Genomic DNA, 22555 nt, shown 5'->3' on the forward strand with positions numbered 1-22555 from the left:
TTGTCACCCAGGTACTAAGCTTTGTACCCAGTAAGTTATTTTTTCTGATCCTTTCCCTTCTCCCAACCTGCACCCTTAAAGAAAATGTGCCACATATGCGTGGAATACTATGCAGCCATAAAAAGGATGAGCTCATATCCTTTGCAGGAACACAGCTGGAGCTATGGTATGCTTAGCAAACCAATGCAGGAACAGAAAACTAAATACCACATGTTTTCATTTAAAAGTGGGAGCCAGCCGGGCGTGGTGGCTCACACCTGTAATTCCATCACATTGGGAGGCCAAGGTGGGTGGATCACTTAAGGTCAGGAGCTTGAGACCAGCCTGGCCAACATGATGAAACCTCATTTCTACTAAAAATACAAAAATTAGCTGGGCCTGGTGTCGCGTGCCTGTAATCCTAGACACTCGGGGGGCGCTGAGGCAGGATAATCACTTGAACCAGGGTGGTAAAAGTTGCAGTGAGCTGAGATCATGCCACTGTACTCCATCCTGGGTGGCAGAGTGGGACTCTGTCTCAAAATAAATAAATAAATTTAAAAATAAAGAATCTATAATGAAAGAGAGTTACCGGCCAGGCACAGCGGCTCACACCTGTAATCCCAGCACTTTGGGAGGCCAAGGTAGGCAGATCACCTGAGGACAGGAGTTCTAGACCAGCCTGACCAACATGATGAAACCCCGTCTCTACTAAAATTACAAAAGTTAGCCAGGCGTGGTGGTGGACACCTGTAATCCCAGCTACTCTGGAGGCTGAGGCAGGAGAATCACTTGAACCCAGGAGGCAGAGTCTGCAGTGAGCCGAGATCACGCCACTGCAGTCCAGCCTGGGTGACAGAGTGAGACTCTGTCTTAAAAAAAAAATTAATTAATTAAAAATAAAAGTGAGAGCTAAATGATGAGAACATATGGACAAGAGACACTGATTTTTTTTTTTCCTGGTGTTACCCGCATCACGAAGAATATTGTTTCTTCACCCCACTGATGCTTGGAACCACCTGTCAAGCAGTTTTCTCATATTGTTTTATTTAAATAGAAGGAAGGAGGGAAGACCCTGACCCTCCAGGGTACCTGGGGAGGTAAGAAGTAATCTATGTAACAGGAATGGGGAGAGAGAGCAGGTAGGTAGAGAGCTGAGTGTTTTTCCTCCTTCAGAGCCAGTGGTCATCCGACTGACTGTGACATGGTGTGGTTCCTTCCTCTTACACTTGTAGAGCTGACTGTTTTATACTTGTAGAGCTGACTGTTTTTTTGTTATTTTGCTTTTTTTTTTTTTTTTTTTTTTTTTGGAGATGGAGTTTCACTCTGTCACCCAGGCTGGAGCGATCTCTGATCACTGCAACCTCCACCTCCCGGGTTCAAGCAATTCTCCTGCCTCAGCCTCCCAAGTAATTGGGATTACAGGCACACACCACCATCCCTGGTTAATTTTTGTATTTTTGGTAGAGGCAGGGTTTCACCATGTTGGGCAGGCTGGTCTCGATCTCCTGACCTCATGATCCACCCGCCTTGGCCTCCCAAAGTGCTGGGATTACAGGCATGAGCCACTGTGCCTGCCTAGTTGACTGTTTTTATAATCAAGAAACCTTGTGATATATAAACAGCCACATCCCCCCCCAAAAAAAATCACCAGAATATCTCCAGTATTGACAAGCTGTGGGGTGTTGAGAGAATTCGAGATTGTCTTAGCAGCCTGGGACCTTTCCATAGGCCTGAACAGAACAGTGAACAATGATCTCATTGTTGAACCAGGAGGACGTGCTGCTATTTACAACAGCAAAGACTTGGAACCAACCCAAATGCCCATCAGTGATAGACTGAATAAAGTAAATGTGGCACATAGACACCATGGAATACTATGCAGCCATAAAAAAGGATGTGTTCATGTCCTTTGCAGGGACATGGATGAAGCTGGAAGCCATCATTTTCAGCAAACTAACACAGGTACAGAAAACCAAACACCGCATGTTTTCACTCATAAGAGGGAGTTGAACAGTGAGAACACATGGACACAGAGAGGGGAACATAACACACCAGGGCCTGTCTGGGGGTTGGGGGAAAGGGGAGGGAGAGCATTAGGACAAGTACATAAAACATGCAGGGCTTAAAACCTAGGTGATGGGTTGATAGGTGCAGCAAACCACCATGGCACATGTATACCTATGTAACAAACCTGCATGTTCTGCAAATGTATCCCATAACTTGAAGTGAAGAAGGAGAAGGAGAAGGAGAAGGAGAACAAGAAGGAGAAGGAGAAGAAGAAGAAGAAGAAGAAGAAGAAGAAGAAGAAGAAGAAGAAGAAGAAGAAGAAGAAGAAGAGGAGGAGGAGGAGGAGGAGAAGGAGGAGGAAGGGGAAGGGGAAGGGGAAGTGGAAGGGGATGGGGAAGGGGAAAAGGAAGAAGGAGAAGGAGAGGAGGAAGAAGAGGAAGAGGGAGAAGAGGGAGAAGGAGAAGAAGGAGAAGAAGCAGAGGAGGGAGAGGAGGAAGAGGAAGAAGAGGAAGAAGAAGGAGAAGGAGAAGGAGAAAAGAAGGAGGAGGAGGAGCGGGAGGAGCAGGAGGAGCGGGAGGAGAAGAAGAAAGAGGGCGTGCTCACATGGAAATTTGCTTCTAGCACCCAATGGTTAAAATGCACGCAAAACCTGTAATCACAGAGCGGGTGGTGATGATGGTTTTTAAACATGTCATTCATTTGGAAGAAAACACTCATGTTTTTACTTTTCTATATGTAATGCCAAGTACCCACGCTTCCTGTAGAGACAGAACTTCATTTACTATTTATTCAGTTCCCTCAAAGAGCAGGGGGAAATAGTTCCCTTTTCTATTTTGGGGGGAAATGGGTTATTATTCATGGGGGTTTTATTAAGAGAATTGTAAATGATTTCTTCCCTGTCATCTGTCCAAACAGCTCAAGGGGGAATTTTATTAGAACCAAAGCATGTATTAAAAAGAGTCTCGGCCAGGCACAGTGGCTCACATCTGTAATCCCAGCCATTTGGGAGGCCGAAGTGGGTGGATTACCTGAGGTCAGGAGTTCAAGGCCAGCCTGGCCAAGAAGGTGAAATCCTGTCTCTACTAAAAATACAAAAATTAGCCAGCCACGGTGGCAGGTGCCTGTAATTCCATCTACTTGGGAGGCTGAGGCAGGAGAATTGCTTGAACACAGGAGGCGGAGGTTGCAGTGAACCGAGATCACGCCACTGCACTACAGCCAGGGTGACAGAGTGAGACTCTGTCTAAAAAAAGAAAAAAAAAAAGAGTCTCTAAAATCTTCATTGAAAATTCATTTAGTCTCAAGACATCATTTATTTTGCAAATGTATTCTTCACGGGAGGCACGTGAATTTGTAACGTGATATAGCAATTTTGAAATTTACTTTTAAAAAGCTTTAAATAAGAAGGAAATATTTTCTACGTAAATTTAATTGTATGTAGAAGACCTAATGGGTGGGAGTCTGCCTTGAAAGCTGGAGACACCTCAATAAATAAGAATAAACAATTAGAATAAGAAAGAGTAACAAAGACACTGCCCTCTAAAGCTTCCATCCTGCTTGGAGGTACCAAGAGAAAGCATAGAATCTTGGCCAAATACAATCTCGGGTAATGCAGTCAGGGAGCTGCCTGGTGAGTGTTGGAGGCCCCATAGGAATGCTGAGGAAGAAGAAGTTGAGGAAGAAGAAGCAGCTTGTTACTAGGAGAATTCTAAGAATAAGGAAGGAGGAAGACAAAGTGATTTCACCAAAGATGTCCAAGTGCTAATTATCTAGGGGTAGACAGAATAACGGCCCCAAAGATATCCATGTCCTAATCTCCATGTGGGAGACAGAATAATGGCCCTAAAAATGTTACAAACATCCTATTCCCCATGTGGTAGACAGAATAATGTCCCCAGAGATGTCCACATCCTAATCCTCATGTGGGAGACAGAATAATGGCCCTAAAGATGTTACCAACATCCTATTCCCCATGTGGTAGACAGAATAATGGCCCTAAAGATGTCCACATCCTAATCCCCGTGAGGTAGACAGTATAATGGCCCTAAAGATGTCCACATTCTAATCCCATGGGGTAGGCCGAATAATGGATTCCAAGACATCCACTTCCTAATCCTCATGTGGTAGACAGAATAATGGTCCCAAAGATGCCCACATCCTTATCTTCATGTAGTAGACAGCACGATAGTATGAAAGATATCCACATCCTCATCCTCATGTGGTAGAATAATGGCCCCAAACAACGTCTATGTCCTAATTCTCATGCAGCAGACAGAATAATGACCCCAAAGATGTCCACGTCCTAATCCCCATGTGGTAGACAGAATAATGGTCCCAAAGATGCCTATGTCCTAATCCTCATGTGGTACAGAGAATAATGGTCCCAAAGACGTCCATGTCCTAATACTAGGTAGTAGACAGAATAATGGCCCCAAGGATGTCTACATCCTAATCCCCATGTGGTTGACAGAGTAAGCGCCCCCTGCCCCCCCTCAAAAAAAAACATCCACATCCTAATTCCAGAAATCTGTAAAAACCTGTCATGGCTAAAAAGATTTTGCAGATGTGATTAGTTTAAGAATCATGAGATGAAGTGACCCTGGATTATCTAGGTGGGTCTAAGATCATCACAGGATCTTTGTAAGAGGCAGGCAGGAGTGCCAGAGCCAGAGGAGGTGTTGTTAGGACAAAAGCAAAGGTCAGAGTCACAGAAAGATTAGAAGATGCTGCAGTACTGGCTTCGAAGATGGAGGAAGGGTCCAGGAGCCAAGGAATATTCTAGAAACATTCCTCTAGAAGTAGGAAATGGCAAAGAAACTGATTCTCCCCCAGAACTTGCATCAAGAGGGAAGTTTTACTGACACCTTGGTTTTAGGCCAGTGAGACCTAGAGTGGGCTTCAAACCTACAACACTGTAAGACAATACATTTGTGTTGCTTTAAGCCAATACGAACATGATCATTGGTGATGGCGGCCACAGGACACTCACAGAGGGAGTAATGTGCTGGAGGTCTGCAACAGGAATGAATTTGGCATGACTGGGGGGACGCCCAAGGAGGTAGCAAAGAAGAACCAGCAAAGGCTAAATGTGACTCGTTTTAGAAGAACCCCCTTCAGAAGAAGAATCAATAAAGCCAAGGCTGAACTCAACTTTGTTTTATTTTCTCCCCCAGACATAATTTACATTCTTTTATTGGGACCGCAGAGTCCCAGTTGGAGCAAGTTGCCAGGGACAGAGTTACAAAGAAGCCATAGGGAAGTAGTCAGATTGTATTCCGACTTTGATGTGAAATTATTGGAGGGTTTTGAGTGGCATGAGGGATGTCTTAGTCAGCTTGGGTTGCCATAACAAAAATCATAGACTGGGTGGCTTAAGTAACAGCCATTGATTTCTCATAGTTCTGGAGATGGGAAAGTCCGAGTTCGAGGCATGGCAGATTTATTGTATGGAGGGGGTTCTCTTGCTGGCTCACAGATGGTGCCTTCAGAGAGAGAAAGAGATAGAGAGAGAGCTTTTGTGTCTCTTGCTCTTCTTATAAGGATACTAATCCCATCATGAAGGTCCCATCCTCATGACCTCATCTAAACCTCATCACCTCCAGAGACTTCACCTCCTAATATCATCCCATTGGGGATTAGGGCTTCAGTATGGTGCATTTTGGAGGGACATAACCAGTAGGGGTTAGGCCTTCAACATACAAATTTTGGGAAACTGCTATTTAGTCAATAGCAAGGGATGAGGGCCACAAGCTAAAAATCATCTCCATTTTAAAAAGATTTCTCTGCTTAAGAATAATTCCAGGATCAAAGCAGAAACCAGGACAGAAGCCAAAAGATCAATCAAGAGGATGTGGCCATGATCCAGATGACATACGTCATGCATCAGGGCGAAGAAAGCAAAGGCAGGAAAATCTGATCCATTTTGACAAATGTTTGAGGTCATTCAAGAGACTTGCCAATGAATTGTATAAGGGGGAGATGAGAGAAAGGAGAGTTCAAAGTTTCCAAAATCTTCTGCCAAAACACTTGTCAGGGGTGGTGGTGAATCCAGTGAAGGCTGTCCAGATGGTTTGGGATGGGTTAACTTGAAAACCCTAATCATTTTCCTGAGCTGAGAAGTTGAGGATACAGTTACATGCTGAATCTGAAATAGAGAAAAGATGTCAAATCCAGAGATAGGAATTTAGGATTTTGAGTGGATGTGTCAAGTCTTGGAGCTGAGTGAGATCCCCCAGAGAGAGAAGGAAGCTTATGTTTGAGCCCTAGTTCAGCCCAACATTTAGAAGAACCCCTTTGGGAAGAGGAGAAGAACTAGCAAAGGCTAAATGTGACTCCTTGTTTTAGAAGAACCCCCTTCAGAAGAAGAATCAATAAAGCAAAGGCTGAACTCAACTTTGTCTTCTTTTCTCCCCCAGACATAATTTATGTTCTTTTATTGGGAGTTTGTTTCCCACTCAACTTTTCAGGTTAGAGCCCTGAAGTCACGTTTGATTCTTCCCTCAACATCAAAGAGACACAACAGTTTGCTTCTGTGGTGACTGTTATTTTTGTTTGTTTGTTTCTTTGTGTGTGTGTGTTATTTTAATTTGTTTGTTTGTTTGAGACAATGTCTCGCTCTGTCACCTGGGCTGGAGTGCAGTGGCACAATCTCAGCTCACTGCAACCTCCACCACTTGGGCTTAAGTGATCCTCCCACCTCAGCTTCCCTAGTAGCTAGGACCACAGGCACACACCACCACTCTTGTCTATTTTTTTATTTTTAATAGAGGTGGGGTCTCGCCATGTTGCCCAGGCTGGTCTTGAACTCCTGAGCTCAAGTGATCTGCCTGTCTTGCCCTCTCAAACTGCTGGGATTACAGGTGTGAGCCATGGTGCCCAGCCTTACTGGTGACTTTGAATGCCTTCTCACTTCTTCCTTCCCACTCCATGCTCCAGGTTCAAAGATTCCATTACCACCATCCATCCCATGCCAGAGGCTCCAGGCTTCCACCTTCAGTGCCATCCCTTCTGATCCATCCTATGCATGGGTTCCAAGGTAATAGGTCTAAACACATTTAGACCTATTTAATATGTATAAGCATAAATGTGGACATGACTGGTCACACAATGTTGGTGGTTTCTCATCAACTGCAGAGAACAGTTCAGGATCCTTACCTAAGTGTCTGAGATCTTTCATAAATTCACACATGGAAAGATGTGGCCTCTCTGTCTGTACTTCATCACCTCACACCCAACACCTCAATCTCTGCCTCCATCGTCAATTTCCTAGTTCCCTGACTTTGCCTGCCCAGCCCTGAGTCATTGTAACATCTGATTCATCTTTTAAAGTTTAACAACAACAACAACAACAAAATCATCTGTTCTGAGAAGCCAGCCTTTCTTAGGTGCAGAGATTATCCCAGAGATAGACATATGGTGCAAGACAGGCTAATTAACCCTTCCCTTGAATTTGATCAGCAAAGACTGAGAGAAGGTGGGAGAAGCTCAGACTCTAAATCTATAGCCTCAGCAGCTGGATTTTTTTTTCCATCCTATCTTCCAAGACTTTTTCCAAGAGAATCTAGTCTGGAACACAGAGAGAAGCAGAGAGTTGAGAGAGTGACCAGAACTTGGGGGATCCCTGAGAAGCTGTCCACCTCTACTTTTTCAGACTGTTTTTCCTAGACTCCCTTGCAGCTCTGTGTGACTGTATGATGAACTTTGAGCTCATGGGAAGTAAGTAGGAATGTATTAAGACCGTAAAAATCTCCTTAACTTCTTAAAAAAGTGAATGTGAACTCTTCCCTCTCCTTTTGCTGCTAGCTGCAATGGAGATGTGAGGGCTGGAGACCATGTCACCATATTGAACCATGAGTAGAAAGTCACATACTAAAATGGTGGAGGCACAACATGGAGGATGTCTGACATCTTGAATCTGTACAACAACTTGGACCCCTTGTTCTGGCCTCCTATCATATCAGAGAGAAGCAAACTTCCATCTTATTGAAGTCATGATTATTTGCTTATTTCCATACATTTATTTATGCAGTTATATGATATTTATTCCATCTATCTATCTATTATCTATCTATCATCTATCCTGTCTATCTATCCATCTATCCATCTACCCATCATCTATCCTATCTATCTATCTATCTATCTATCTATCTATCTATCTATCTATCATCCATCTTATTCTATCTATCATCCATCTTATTCTATCTACCTATCTATCTATCCATCCTATGTATCTCTTATGTATCTATCCATCTTATCTATCTACCTATCATTTATCTATCCTGTGTATCAATGTATCTATCATGTATCTATCTGTCCTAGTTATCTATCAATTACGTATCTATCCATCTTATTTATCTATCTACCTATTTTATGTATCTATTAAATAACTACATATCTATATATATTATGTATCATCTAGCTATCTATTTATCTATCTATCCTATGTATTTATCTATCATCTATTTATTCTACCTATACCTATTTTTTCTCTATCTATCTATGTCTCTATCTATCTATCTATCTATCTATCTATCTATCTATCTATCTATTTATCTCTCTATCTAGAGATTTCTTAAGTCCTTGGGAATCCTGAGGTCAGCTCCATCATAGGATCTCACAGTTATATTAGGTCAACAATCTTCTTTCTTTGCCTAACTTAGTCTGAGTTGTGTTTCAGTTGCTGTTGATTGGAACAAACCTCAAAAAGAAATTGGGACTCTTATAACGTTGCATTTATGAGTGGCTGACTTGTGATGCTGCCTTCCTTGTCTCTGGATCCTGAGCCCTGCATCCAACCCAATTCCACAGCCTGAGTATCTAACCGTTTCCCTGGCACTCAGTAACATTTGAACTGAAATGCCATTTTCTTGTTGGGATCATTATAATACTTGGGAAAACTGCCTCAGAATTAATGTGGTTACCCTTTGTATCTGTAAAATAAACACACATTTCTTTAGAAGGAGAAACTAAAGTGTCACAAAGATCTTCAGGGTCTGTTTTTCTTACACCAGAAGTCACACTCAGGCCAAGTAACATGTTCTGGTTCTGGCCCTTAGTGCTCCTGGTTGGACTAATGCCTGGGCCTCCCCCAAGGATTTCCTTCCCCATCTCTCCCTATTTTAGCCTCTCCCCAGGAGAAGAGGACATTGCTTTCATATCCTAACACCTTACCTGAAAATCCCCCATGTCTCTAAAATAAAGATGGAGGAAGCCCCCCCATTATTTATTTATTTATTTATGTTTTTGAAACAGAGTCTCGCTCTGTCACCCAGGCTGGAGTGCAGTGGCTCCATCTCGGCTCACTGCAAGCTCCGCCTCCCGGGTTCACACCATTCTCCTGCCTCAGGCTCCCGAGTAGCTGGGACTACAGGTGCCCGCCACCATGCCTGGCTAATTTTTTTGTATTTTTAGGAGAGACGGGGTTTCACTGTGTTAGCCAGGATGGCCTCGATCTCCTGACGTCGTGATCTGCCCGCCTCAGCCTCCCAAAGTGCTGGGATTACAGGTGTGAGCCACCGCGCCCGGCCAAAGCCCCCTCATTATTAACCCCAAGCCATCCTTTTACGCATTGGATCCAGTGGGATCTCACATGGCTTTTGCCTACCACCCCCATCACTATACCTGGCAAGTGCTCAGAGTTCACCCACAACTCAAAACATATTTGCTATTTCTGGCCTCGATATAAATCCTAAATTTCATGGCACAGCATATTACTCACTCTGGGGCCCAACCCAGTCTTGCCTTTTCAACAATACCACATCTGAAAACCTTGCAGAAACCTCTTCTCCTTGGATTACCTCGGGGTCATCCTCCTCGGCCACTATTTTGCATTTCTACCTGCTCATTCATTAAATAATTCAAAAACGTTGACTGGGCATTTATTGAGTACAATTTATGGAGTATCTACAAGAGGAAAATATCATGCTGAACAAAACAGGAGCATCCTTGAGCTCATCCATCTCATGTGTTGGTGAAGAACAACAGTGAGAGGTAAAATTTAAAGTTTATTCCCCGGTAACAGATGATATGAAGGAATATAAGTCGGGAAGAAGATTGGAGGTTGGTGAGGTGAGTAGCCCCCTCACTAAATGTACATTTGGTCATATTGATCCCCCCAAAACACCCATTCTTAGTGATGTCATCTCTCCCCGTCTATCCATAACCCCCTCAACTCTTACCCCATCCATGAAGCCATCCTGGTCCATGGTCAACCTAGTCAACACCAACACTGTCAGAAAAGGCAATGATTCCATTAGACAAGGGAAACTGATGTGTCTGTAATTTGACATGGAATTCTGTCTATATTGGACACACAGGAGCTGCAGCCCTGCTGCCCTCCCTATGTGCTTGTTCAAAGCCTGGCTGGTCTTTCTAGCAGGTTCCTCATGAAAGCAGGACTCATTTCAGTGTCTTCCCACTTTAGACAATGACAAATTGCTCCTGCTTCCACTTGAGCTCCTTAATGAGGAGAGAGAGAGCCTCCGGGGCTCCCTCTACCACTTGCCGGATGCAAACGCATAAACGAGGGTTGAATATTTATGGCATAAAGAGTTGGTGTTTACAAAAACAAATTTGCAATAATGTGTCTTATGGAGAATATGGATAGAAAAATCAAAGCCTTCTAAAGCTGGCAAGCACTCCTTCCCCTCCTAAAACCTCTTTAATTAATTTAAAGACTTTCTCATTGAAAAGCACAAATGAAGATCCTTATTAATCAGGGAAGCTTTCAGGCTGCTATCAATCATCTCTTATGTAAACTACTGTCTCATCACCCAAACTGGGTGTTTGATTATACTGATATGATTTATTTATCTAAATGGATCTATTTGTTCTTGAAACCCACGCCAAGTGACTGGAAGTCTTGCAGTAAACAACTCTCTGATGACTAGAGGTGCAAGGCAGCAGGAGTCCCTCTCTCCACATCTTTTCTTGTTGCTTAATCTCAGAAATGGGTGTTAAGGGGATTCCAGGGGACTCCAGATGATAGAATACAACAGAGTGGGCCTAGATGCTCTACCATATTGCACTATCATTCAACACAGAAATCCACACACCCCAGGATGGAATGCCCACCATTGGTGTACGCTGGGAGATCCCGCATCTCTTAAAGGGTGGCTTTGAAGCCTGTATAATCCACATTGGCCAGTGGCAAAAAATAAATAAAATAAATAAAAAGAAGTGTACAAACATTTTCACAGGGAAGAGATGACGTCACGAAGACTCAGCCCCATGACTCTATGCCTCCCCCTGACCCATTTTAAGACCATCCTTATAAGCCAAGGTCTATGAGTACATTCAGCCTCTGGTGCACCCAATCTCTAATAGGGAAGCCCATCATTTTGATGAATGATGACTATTTATTATCCATCTCTAAAAAGAAAACAAGTTGAGATTTATTAGCCCAGATGCAAGAAAGGAATTGAAGCAGACAACTCTCCTTGCTTCTCTGTCTAGACAGGGGGCAGTGGCTGACATTTTTGATACCCCTCCCTGCCTCACTTTTATACCCAGCTCATGTATCCTGCAGCTTCAGATTCATTGGGTTTGATAGCATCTTTGCCTGCTGAGTAGGGCCAGCCGTCCATTGTTAAATACGAATACTTCTGTTCTTCAACAAACCACTAATGAAGACCACCAGAGAATCATAAGGTGCCCCAGGGATTCTCTAGTTTCTACCCATAAGCTGCTGACCCCGTTGTATTATGTTCCCCTGACTTCTTTTGAGGTGAGGGTGTCTAAGTTTTGGTCTTTGCCCTGCACCTATCTGAAGACCCTGCAGAAGAGTCTAGCTCAGGGCTTCCTCATTTCAGCACCATTCACATTGGCAGTGTCTCTGTCAGCACGTGCTGCTATAACAAAATACCACAGACTGGGAGGCTTCAACCACCAACATTTATTTCTCACAATTTGGGAGACTGGAAATCAGAGGTTGGAAAGCTAGTATGGTTGGGTTCCTGGTTTGCATGTGGCTACTTTCTAATTGTATCTTCACATGATACAGGGGGAGAGAGAGAGACAGAGAGAGAGAAAACACACCACCCTGGTCTCTTCTTATAAGGGCAGTAATTCTATTAAGAGGATCCAACTATCATAACATCATCTAACCCTAATTATGTCCCCAAAGCCACACCTTCTAATATCATCACTCTGGTGATTAGATCTTCATCCCATAAATTTGGGGTGAACACAGCATTCCGTTCATAACAGGATGGGATGATTATTTGTTGTGTAGCTGTCTTGTGCTTTGCAGAATGTTTAGCAACATCTCTGGTATCAACCCCCAGAGGTCAATAACTTGCCTTCTTCTGTCATGACAACCAACAGTGTCTCCAAACATGGCCAAATGCCCCTGGTGGGGGCACAATTACCTCTGGTCTAGATTAAGGCTGAACAAACTTGACTTCTTTGCTCCTTACACTTGACAGGAAGGGCTCCATGAAGAACCATAGGCTCTTCATATGGTGCTGTCTGTGTCACTTCTTGTTCTTTTCAGAGCCATTTTGTGGATTTAGAACCTGCTGGGCATGGTGGCTCAAGCCTGTCATCCCAGCACTTGCGGAGGCCGAGGCTGGCAGATCCTTTGAGGTCAGGGGTTTGAGACCAGCCTGGCCAACATGGCCAAACTCCGCCTCTACTAAAAATACAAAGTTAGCCAGGTGTGGTGGTGCATGCCTGTAATCCCAGCTACTTGGGAGGTGGAGGCAGGAGAATCACTTGAACCCAGGAGGTGGAGGTGGCAGTGAGCCAAGATCACACCACTGCAGTGCAGCCTGGGCAACAGAGACTCTGTCTCACAAAAAAAAAAAAAAAGGAACTTGAGGAGTCAAACAGAGGAAGGAGGACCCAGGTCAGGTGCAGACACAAGCTTCTGGGGCAGCCTGGAAACATCAGAAGCTCCGTCTAAAATCAAATCACAAGGCAGTGTCGGGAGCCCACTGAAGTGTAACAGTGAGCTCCAACAGTATCCGTTAATGCTGTAACAAGCATACCCCCTTTCAAAAGTCTCGTATGGGAAGGAGTCCCATGACTTAAAATACCCACGGCATGAGTCATGCCATCGTGTGGTTCTGGAATTATCGTACAGTGGAAGGCCACCATTCCCCCCGCAGAGAACCGACTTCTCATCATAGCCTCTCAGACCTCACGGTAAACACACAGTCAAGGACCGTGGCTGGGAACATTTCCTCAAGGGAAAGTTATCAGTCGTGGAGTCTTTTCTGTCTCCAAGGAAGAAACTCAGGGCAGAACGTAGGTCATCTTTGATGCAGGGAACACAAAGGATGCTCAAGGCAATGAGGTGATATCAGCCAACGTGGAGAGGGTGTCCGCAAGCGCTGTAGTGATTAATACGCCATCTCTGCCTTCTCTTCTGTGTATGGCACAGATTGTCATCGCTTGGAAACCTTATTCTAAAATTGCCTGATTCCGGCCAGGCGCAGTGGCTCACGCCTGTCATCCCAGCACTTTGGGAGGCCGAGGCGGGTGGATCACGAGGTCAGGAGATCGAGACCATCCTGGCTAACACGGTGAAACCCCGTCTCTAGTAAAAATACAAAAATTAGCCAGGCGTGGTGGCAGGTGCCTGTAGTCCCAGCTACTCGGGAGGCTGAGGCAGGAGAATGGCGTGAACCTGGGAGGCGGAGGTTGCAGTGAGCCGAGATTACACCACTGCACTCCAGCCTGGGTGACAGAGCGAGACTCCGTCTCAAACAAACAAACAAACAAAAATGTAAATGTCCCTAAAATTGAGATCTCTGCTTCAGATTTTGTGATTATTCAGAAAAGGTGAGATTGCGTTTTCCTCTTGTCCTATGAAAAAGCACGTGTGTTTTTGGTGAATGTCTATGTAGACAGTTTTCCAGAAAACAAATTATCTGCACTTAGAAGGGAAAAGTTATTTAAAATATATATGATAATTGTACATGTCTGCTGTCATGTATGTGACAGAAATTCCACATGGTAAAATTTTACAAATTATTAGATCAAATGACTGTATCTACTAAAAACTTTTTTTTTTTTTTTTTTTGAGACGGAGTCTTGTTCTGTCTCCCAGGCTGGAGTGCAGTGGAGATATTTCAGCTCACTGCAACCTCCGCCTCCTGGGTTTAAGCAGTTCTCCTGCCTCAGCCTCTCAAGTAGGTGGGACTACAGGCATGTGCCACCACGCCCAGCTAATTTTGTATTTTTCGTAGGGACGGGGTTTTTCCATGTTGTTCAGGCTGGTCTCAAACTCCCGACCTCAGGTGATTCGCCCGTCTTGGCCTCCCATTTTTTTTTCTTTTTTTTTCGAGATGGAGTTTTGCTCCGTTGCCCAGGCTGGAGTGCAGGGGTGCGATCTCGGCTCACTGCAACCTCCACCTCCCGGGTTCAAGCAATGCTCCTGCCTCAGCCTCCAGAGTAGCTGGAATTACAGGCATGTGCCACTGCACCCAGCTACTTTTTGTATTTTTAGTAGAGACGGGTTTTCAACATGTTGGCCAGGCTGGTCTCGAACCGCTGACCTCAGGTGATCCGCCCACCTCTGCCTCCCAAAGTGCTGGGATGACAGGCGTGAGCCACCGCACCCGGCCTGTTTTTTTCCTAAAATTTCTTCTTCTCCAGTGTTTCATAAATTCAAAGTACTTATTTTCTGTGGTTAGTCTGTGTCATGAGACAGTCTCGCACCTGCTCAAATTGCGGTACCTAGAAACTAAACAACTTACCTATTTTTCACCCCAAACCATCTAAAGTTTAAGGTGACCTCCATAAAACGTGTCTTTTTTTTTTTCTTTTCTGAGCACCATCTTTCAGTTTCTCAAGTCATCTCTCTTTGTTGAATGTCAAACGGGATCCCAAAGTAATGCGTAGACTTTGTCCCGGCCATCGACTGCGGTCTGTGAAATAACTTGCGTGTGTTATGTTTTATTTTTATTTTTTTAATACCTGTCTGGGGAGCTGCGTGATCATTTAATTATTTATAGATTAAAGAGCATCGTCCCTAATTAACACTGCTCTACTCGTCGGTGGGCACAGTTTCTGGCTTTGAAGTTTGTCTGATGCTGTATTTTGGGAATTGCATCCACTGTTAGAGTTGGCATAGTTTTGGAATTGAGAACCTGCGTTTCCAAGCAATTATCTGATGGACGGCGATGGCGTCTGTCTGTTCTCTGGGTTTAGGCTTCACCGTATCACTTCCTGAGAATCTGTTCTTCTATGTCAGTGGAAATGGATTCCTGATGCAAAGCCTTGTGTTCGCCCACGGCAGAATGTCTACATGAGTCTTTATGCTTCTCACGAAGCACTTTTGTGGAAAAGGGGTGATTACTGTTTGTCTTAGTTCATCTGAATTGCTATGAGAAAAATGTCATACAATTGGCCGGGCGAGGTGGCTGACGCCTGTCATCCCAGCACTTTGGGAGGCTGAGGCGGGCGGATCACGAGGTCAGGAGATCGAGACCATCCTGGCTAACATGGTGAAACCCCGTCTCTACTAGAAATACAAACAATTAGCCGGGCGTGGTGGTGGGCACCTGTAGTCCCAGCTACTCGGGAGGCTGAGGCAGGAGAATCGCTTGAACCCGGGAGGTGGAGGTTGCAGTGAGCTGAGATCTCACCACTACACTCCAGCCTGGGCCACAGAGCGAGACTCCGTCTCAAAAAAAAGAATAAAAACGACTCACTTGGCTCACGTCTGTAATCTCAGAAATCTGGGAGGCCGAGGCGGGTGGATCACCTGAGGTCAGGAGTTCAAGACCAGCCCGGCTAAGATGGCAAAACCCCATCTCTACTAAAAATACAAACAATTAGCAGGATGTGGTGGCAGGTGCCTGTAATCCCAGCTACTTGGGAGGCTGAGGCAGGAGAATCACTTGAACCCGGGAGACAGAGGTTGCAGTGAGCCGAGATCACACCATGGCACTCCAGCCTGGGCGACAGAGCGAGACTCGGTCTCAGAAAAAAAGAAAAAAGAAAAAAAAAAAAACGAGTCACCAACTCCATAGGCACGTCAGCCTTCCCTCATTGCAGTGAGAAAACAGATCTTGCTATGCTTGTAACAGGCAGGCAATTTTCTGTCCCTTCAATTTGAAGGCAGGATGGCGTTTTCTGCCTTTCACGTTTCCTCCAGGACGCCCCGACTTTACAGACAGCAGAAATTCCAGATACTTTTCTTGTCGTTATCATTTTGTTGACTGTTGCTGGCGCCTTCCTCCTGTCTGAAGGGAAACTCGAGATCCCGGTACGGTGTAAACCCGGTTCACGCTTTGATTGTGTTTCGGGAGGAAACGCAAGGATTGTCAAGGGTACACCCTGCAGGTCATCACACATCAAAGACAGATAAAGCAGAAGTGAGGGATGCACTGGGCGTGTCTGACAGACGCCCGCAGGCCTCTTGAGTTTCCAGGAAATATTTGACCAGGGTTATGATTTGGAAGAGCGTCTACACCTCAAAACAATCCACTAAAATTTCCGTTGCTGGTTATCAAAGAGGGCTGTGGGGTTGCTCACTCCACTCTTATCAGTGTTAACGGGGAGAAGGCTGAGGCTGAGTAGCTCAGATTCTCCTGTGTCTTGGAGGGCATGAGGTTCCCATCCACACAGCAGGGCTCGATGTGAAAAATCAGAAACAGAGGCAGGTGCCCGTGGCTGCCCTGGGACCCAGGGACACAGCCCCGGACGGCCGCGCTGCTGGAGAAATCTCCCAGGCACCTGCGACACCATGGGGCCACCCATCTCTGGAAGAGCTGCTCACACCCTGCAGAGCTGGGGCCCTCGTATCTGTGAGAGCTTGTGTGGGCTCAGGGCACGTGCCTGGAGGTCTTGTCTGGTGTAGCCAGGCCTCCGTCTCTCTCTGTCTTTCCTCCTCTGTTTCTCTCTCTCTCTCCCTCTCTCTGTCTCTTCCTCTATCTCTCTGTGTCTCTTTCTCCCCCGTCTATCTCTTGGTCTCTCCCTCTTTCTTTCTCTCTCTGTCTCTTCTTTTCTTTCTGTCTCTCTCTCCGTCTCTCTCTCCCTCTGTCTCTCTGTCTGTTTCTTTCTCTGTGTGTTTCTGTTTCTCCCTCCCTCTTTCTCTGTCTCTCTCTCTCTCTCTTCCTCTGTCTCTCTGTCTTTGTTTCTTTCTCTGTGTGTCTCTCTGTCTCTCCCTCCCTCTTTCTCTGTCTCTGTCTCTTCCTCTGTCTCTCTGTCTGTTTCTTTCTCTGTGTGTCTCTATCTCTCCCTCCCTCTTTCTCTGTCTCTCCCTCTCCCTCTCTTCCTGTCTCTCTGTCTCTTTCTCTGTGTGTCTCTGTGTCTCCCTCCCTCTTTCTCTGTCTCTCCCTCTCTCTCTCTTCCTCTGTCTCTCTTTGTTTCTTTCTCTCTGTGTCTCTATCTCTCCATCCCTCTTTCTCTGTCTCTCCCTCTCCCTCTCTTCCTGTCTCTCTGTCTGTTTCTTTCTCTTTGTGTCTGTGTGTCTCCCTCCCTCTTTCCCTGTCTCTCTCTCTCTCTCTTCCTCTGTCTCTCTGTCTTTGTTTCTTTCTCTGTATGTCTCTCTGTCTCTCCCTCCCTCTTTCTCTGTCTCTGTCTCTCTCTTCCTCTGTCTCTCTGTCTGTTTCTTTCTCTGTGTGTCTCTATCTCTCCCTCCCTCTTTCTCTGTCTCTCCCTCTCCCTCTCTTCCTGTCTCTCTGTCTGTTTCTTTCTCTGTGTGTCTCTGTCTCTCCCTCCCTCTTTCTCTGTCTCTCTCTCTCTCTTCCTCTGTCTCTCTGTCTTTGTTTCTTTCTCTCTGTATGTCTCTCTGTCTCTCCCTCCCTCTTTGTCTCTGTCTCTCTCTCTTCCTCTGTCTCTCTTTGTTTCTTTCTCTCTGTATGTCTCTCTGTCTCTCCCTCCCTCTTTGTCTCTGTCTCTCTCTCTTCCTCTGTCTCTGTCTGTTTCTTTCTCTGTGTCTCTCTGTCTCTCCCTCCCTCTTTCTCTGTCTCTGTCTCTCTCTCTTCCTTTGTCTCTCTGTCTGTTTCTTTCTCTGTGTGTCTCTGTCTCTCCCTCCCTCTTTCTCTGTCTCTCCCTCTCTCTCTCTTCCTCTGTCTCTCTGTCTTTGTTTCTTTCTCTCTGTATGTCTCTCTGTCTCTCTTCCTATCTTTCTCTGTCTCTGTCACTGTCTCTCCCTCTCTTACTGTCTCTCCCTCCCTCTCTGTCTCTGTTTATCTCTCCCCGTCTCTCTATGTCTGTCTCTGTCTCTACCTCTTTGACTCTCTCTCTCTTTGTGTGTGTGTCTCTCTCTCTCTCCCTCTTTTTTTTTTTCTTTGAGATGGAGTCTTGCTCTGTCGCCCAGGCTGGAGGGCAGTGGTGTGATCTCGGCTCACTGCAACCTCCGCCTCCCAGGTTCACGCCATTCTCCTGCCTCAGCCTCCTGAGTAGCTGGGACTACAGGTGCCCGCCGTCATGCCCGGCTGATTTTTTGTATTTTTTTTTTTTCAGTAGAGACGGGGTTTCACCGTGTTAGCCAGGATGGTCTCGATCTCCTGACCTTGTGATCCGCCCGCCTCAGCCTCCCAAAGTGCTGGGATGACAAGCGTGAGGCACCACGCCCGGCTTCTCTCCCTCTTTCTATGTATATGTCTGTCTCTCTTTCTCTGTGTCTCTCTCAGTGTCTCTCTGTCTGTCTTTCTGTCTGTCTCTGTATCTGTCCCTCTGTTTCTGTGTCTCCCTCTTTCCGTCACTGTCTCTCTGTGTGTTGCTGTCTCTTCATCTCTGTCTCCCTCTCTCTCTGTGTGTCTGTCTGTTTCTGCCTCTCTGTCTCTTTCTCTCTGTTTCCATCTCTTTCTCTCCACCTCCCTGTGAGGTGGGAGCCTCACCCTTAGCCCACTGCCTACCACCCTGGTCCATGCCTTTCCCCCTAACACCAACAGACGTAAAAATCACAGCTCCTCCCAGGACACTGCCTCAATGTGGCCCCACTTCTCTTCATCATATCTCTCCCTTCAGTGCTAAGAAGTCTGTCTCCAACTCCGTGTTTCTTTCGGGAAAAAAAAAAAGGAGAGGAAGGCTGGGCGCAGTGGCTCACATCTGTCATGGCAGGACTTTGGGAGGCCGAGGCGGGTGAATCACAAGGTCAGGAGATCGAGACCAGCCTGGCCAGCAGGGTGAAATTCCGTCTCTACTAAAACACAAAAAATTAGCCGGGTGTGGTGGTGGGCGCCTGTAATCCCAGCTACTTGGGACGCTGAGGCAGGAGAATCGCTTGAAACAGGCGGCAGAGGTTGCGGTGAGCCGAGATCACACCACTGCACTCCAGCCTGGGAGACAGAGTGAGACTGTCTCAAAAAAAAAAAGGGGGAAATATTCGATGAATAAACAACAGCCTCACATATGCTCGCCATGGGGTTGAAGCAACTGGGTGACAGAGTGAGACTCTGTCTCAAAAAAAAAAAAAAGGGGGAAATATTCGATGAATAAACAACAGCCTCACATATGCTCGCCACGGGGTTGAAGCAAAGCCTTCTTCCAAAAGCAAAAATTGGGAAAATATGCTACTGACAGCCTGGCTCTAAAGGGAATATTAAAGAGGGACTCCAAAGACAGAAGAGAAGCTGACCCAACGCGACATGAAAATTTAGGAAGGACTCAACAGTGGTGAGAACTCGAGATAATGTCAGTAATTGTAAATATATATTGACATTATAAAACCGTCATGTCTTGAGGGATTTAAAACACACAGAGAATTAAAATGCATGACAATGGTGATATCCGAATCAGGAGGAGGTGCATGAATTTAGATGTTACAAGCTTTTTATTTTTATTATTTTTTTTATTATTCTTTTTGAGACAAAGTTTCACTCTTGTCCACCAGGCTGGAGTGCAATGGCACAATCTTAGCTCACTGCAACCTCCGCCTCCTGGGTTCAAGTGATTCTCCTGCCTCAGCCTCTGCAGTACCTGGGATTAAAGGCATGTAGCACCATGCCCAGATAATTTTGTATTTTTACTAGAGACGGGGTTTCTCCATGTTGGTCAGGATGGTCTCAAACTCCCAACCTCAGGTAATCCACCTGCCTCGCCCTCCCAAACTGCTGGGATTACAGGTGTGAGCCACCGCGCCCAGATAATTTTGTATTTTTAGTAGAGATGGGGTTTCTCCATGTTGGTCAGGCTCATACCGAACTCCCAAGCTCAGGTGATCCACCCTCCTCCACCTCCCAAAGTGCTGGGATTACAGGTGTGAGCCACAGTGCCTGGCCTAGTGCAATGAATGTAAATGTTCCAAGGTATTTTTGCTTTTAGTGTATTTAAGGTTTTTGTTTTCTAGTATATTTCTTCTGTTAGAGTATTTAAGGTTTTTGTTTCCTAGTATATATCTTCTTTTAGTGTATTTAAGGTTTTTGTTTTCTAGTATATTTCTTCTTTTAGTGTATTTAAGGTTACAGTTCTCTAGTATGTATCTTCTTTTAGTGTATTTAAGGTTTTTGTTTTCTAGTATATTTCTTCTGTTAGTGTATTTAAGGTTTTTGTTTTCTAGTATATTTCTTCTTTTAGTGTCTTTAAGGTTTTTGTTTTCTAGTATATTTCTTCTTTTAGTGTATTTAAGGTTACAGTTCTCTAGTATGTATCTTCTTTTAGTGTATTTAAGGTTTTTGTTTCCTAGTATATATCTTCTTTTAGTGTATTTAAGGTTTTTGTTTTCTAGTATATTTCTTCTGTTAGAGTATTTAAGGTTTTTGTTTCCTAGTATATATCTTCTTTTAGTGTATTTAAGCTTTTTGTTTTCTAGTATATTTCTTCTTTTAGTGTATTCAGGATTTTTGTTTTCTAGTATGTATCTTCTTTTAGTGTATTTAAGGGTTTTGTTTTCTAGTATATTTCTTCTTTCAGTGTATTTAAAGTTTTTGTTTTCTAGTATGCATCTTCTTTTACTGTATTTAAAGGTTTTTGTTTTCTGGTATATTTCTTCTTTTAGCGTATTTAAGGGTTTTGTTTTCTAGTGTGTATCTTCTTTTAGCGTATTTAAGGTTTTTGTTTCCTAATGTATATCTTCTTTTAGTGTATTTACGGTTTTTGTTTTCTAGTCTATGTCTTCTTTTAGTGTATTTATGGTTTTTGTTTCCTAGTCTATATCTTCTTTTAGTGTATTTAAGTTTTTTGTTTTCTAGTATAATTACTCTCTTCACCAGCAACATTAACTTGAAAGTAATATGCTCTTTAACTAGCCTTGCGGAGGTTATTGTAAACATCACAGCACACCCCTGGGTTTTCAAAGTCTAATTCTCACTACTTTTACTCCTCTTTTCTGACAAATACACAAATACACCTTTAAATACACTAAAAGAAGATATATACTAGAAAACAAAACCCTTAAATACACTAAAAGAAGATACATACTAGAAAACTATAACCTTGACTACACTAAAAGAAGAAATATACTAGAAAACAAAAGCTGTAAATACACTAAAAGAAGAAATGTACTAGAAAACAAAAACCTTAAATACACTAAAAGAAGAAATATACTAGAAAACAAAAACCTTAAAGACACTAAAAGAAGAAATATACTAGAAAACAAAAACCTTAAATACACTAACAGAAGAAATATACTAGAAAACAAAAACCTTAAATACACTAAAAGAAGATACATACTAGAGAACTGTAACCTTAAATACACTAAAAGAAGAAATATACTAGAAAACAAAAACCTTAAATACACTAAAAGAAGATATATACTAGGAAACAAAAACCTTAAATACACTAAAAGAAGATACATACTAGAGAACTGTAACCTTATATACACTAAAAGAAGAAATATACTAGAAAACAAAAAGCTTAAATACACTAAAAGAAGATATATACTAGGAAACAAAAACCTTAAATACACTAACAGAAGAAATATACTAGAAAACAAAAACCTTAAATACACTAAAAGAAGATATATACTAGGAAACAAAAACCTTAAATACACTAAAAGAAGATACATACTAGAGAACTGTAACCTTAAATACACTAAAAGAAGAAATATACTAGAAAACAAAAATCCTAAATACACTAAAAGAAGAAATATACTAGAAAACAAAAACCTTAAAGACACTAAAAGAAGAAATATACTAGAAAACAAAAACCTTAAATACACTAAAAGAAGATACATACTAGAGAACTGTAACCTTAAATACACTAAAAGAAGAAATATACTAGAAAACAAAAATCCTAAATACACTAAAAGAAGAAATATACTAGAAAACAAAAACCTTAAAGACACTAAAAGAAGAAATATACTAGAAAACAAAAACCTTAAATACACTAAAAGAAGATACATACTAGAGAACTGTAACCTTAAATACACTAAAAGAAGAAATATACTAGAAAACAAAAATCCTAAATACACTAAAAGAAGAAATATACTAGAAAACAAAAACCTTAAAGACACTAAAAGAAGAAATATACTAGAAAACAAAAACCTTAAATACACTAAAAGAAGATACATACTAGAGAACTGTAACCTTAAATACACTAAAAGAAGAAATATACTAGAAAACAAAAATCCTAAATACACTAAAAGAAGAAATGTACTAGAAAACAAAACCCTTAAATACACTAAAAGAAGATACATACTAGAAAACAAAAATCCTAAATACACTAAAAG

Source organism: Pan paniscus, chromosome Y, assembly GCF_029289425.2.
Source record: "Pan paniscus chromosome Y, NHGRI_mPanPan1-v2.0_pri, whole genome shotgun sequence".
Taxonomy (NCBI): Eukaryota; Metazoa; Chordata; class Mammalia; order Primates; family Hominidae; genus Pan; species Pan paniscus.